This window comes from Aplysia californica, unplaced genomic scaffold (genome assembly GCF_000002075.1).
Source record: "Aplysia californica isolate F4 #8 unplaced genomic scaffold, AplCal3.0 scaffold00070, whole genome shotgun sequence".
In the NCBI taxonomy this organism is placed as follows: domain Eukaryota; kingdom Metazoa; phylum Mollusca; class Gastropoda; order Aplysiida; family Aplysiidae; genus Aplysia; species Aplysia californica.
In genome coordinates this window covers 1,460,263-1,461,919 of record NW_004797340.1, presented here as the reverse complement: position 1 = coordinate 1,461,919, position 1,657 = coordinate 1,460,263, and the positions used below count along the sequence as shown (strand labels likewise).

The following is a 1,657-nucleotide window of genomic DNA, read 5'->3' as shown; positions in this document are numbered from 1 at the left end:
CCACCACCTTTTTGCATCCATTTGACAACAGTCCAGTTTTATGTCAGCCATGGTGATCGAGAGAAGAATGATATTGCTAATACATAATATTCCTACTGTCGTCATAATACAACTCACGACTTATCTAAAAAAAAAAGAGAAGGTTATTACTGACACACAAGCTGCACTCTTAGGGCTCAAAAAGAGAAATAAGACATTCCTTAAGCGGTGTCAAGACAAGGCGTAAACATGTCTCACTTGTGAAAGTCAGTTTTACTTTTATATGAGAAGAACACTCAGTTTGTCAATTGACTGACCTGGAAAATAGTTTTCGCGATATTTGGTTTGATGGAAATAGCACGTCTTTCAGTTTCGTCGAGAGGAATGTAACTATTATGAGGTGGTACTGGCAATCAAATTGTATCAATATCGTTTAAAAAAATACGTGACTGTGATAGTTCGCGGATGTGATTTTTGTAATTTTAAAAAATGCGCTGTTCTGATGCATTCCCTTTTAAAAAGTTCTTTCGAAACAAAAGCCTACATCATGAGTTGCACTGGCGGATGCGAATGGGCAATATTACAGGTATGTTGTATTTTTTTCTTCTTTTATGTTGCTCATTCTCTCTGTCTGTCCTACTTTCTTATTTTCCTTGTCCAAAATAACCTCAGTCCTGTCGTTGTGCTTTTCTTTTATCATGACCAGAGTTTTAGACTGTCTGTGGAGTAGGGATTTTCCCCATGGCAAAACAAAACGTCTGAGTTCAATTCCTGTCTCTCCCAGTCTCTCCCAGTCTCTCCCTTTCTTTCTCTCCGTCTCTATCCTTGCTGCTTCTTTCTGCTCGGATGTTGTATCCTTCTTATGACACGCAGGGCCGAAACTTGTCTTGTAAATTCTCCAAATTGTTTCGTTTTTAAACACATACATTTTGATATTTAAAAATTCCCAACAAGTTTCAATAGCTCTAGCAAACACACACGTTTTGGATTTTTTTGGGGGAATTAACGTTAAAAAAACCCATTAAAAAAACTAAAGCTCTAACTAGTATTCTTATCCTTCTTGCATAAATCTATATTATTATTCAACACATTTTATCAAAGTTTTCATTCAGTCTGCCCCTGCGGGGTAGAAATTTTCACAAAGCGTCAAGTGCGTTTATTATAATACTACAACCAAAAAAAAAATGACAAAAGATCCAGCTTGTGAGATCCCCTTTATTTATGCGCTGATAGAGCTGTCAAAGTTATGATTCCAGCAGACCGCGCATTTAACACCGGGACCGTGCAGTTTGCCTATGGTTTAGCATTGCGTCGGGCTGGCAGGCCCGAGCGGGATTAGTTGAGCTAATCCTCTTGTTTACACCTGGTATATTGACTTATGTCAGCCCCAGGGCTTACACCTATTTCGAGTGCGTCGGTAAGGTTTAGATTTCCGGTGATACGATTCTTCTCTAAGAAAAGATTTTCTTTGGAGGTAGCTTTAGTTCTGCTTTTATTTGGCGTTGTATCTCATCAGATTATGTACGCCCCCTCCTCTTTATTATCCCCACCCTCACGTCCTGTCCCTCCCAGTCTCTCACAGTCACTCCTTTTCTTTCTTTCCACCTCTCTATCCTTATGCGAACTTAGGCACGTGTGTCTCTCTCTGAGTCTATTCCTTTGTCAGTCCAATTTTCTC

General features: G+C 39.3%; 1 protein-coding gene across 1 annotated transcript in view; it reads left to right on the top strand.

Moving 5' to 3' along the window:
- Nucleotides 1-376: 376 nt before the first annotated feature.
- The window catches only part of LOC101848808 (protein Wnt-11b-2), a 207,544-nt gene continuing 206,263 nt past the window's right edge, over nt 377-1,657 (top strand). The window contains exon 1 of the mRNA XM_013079991.2: nt 377-565. The gene's annotated coding sequence lies outside the window, so the exon portion shown is untranslated. The remainder of the gene's footprint in view (nt 566-1,657) is intronic.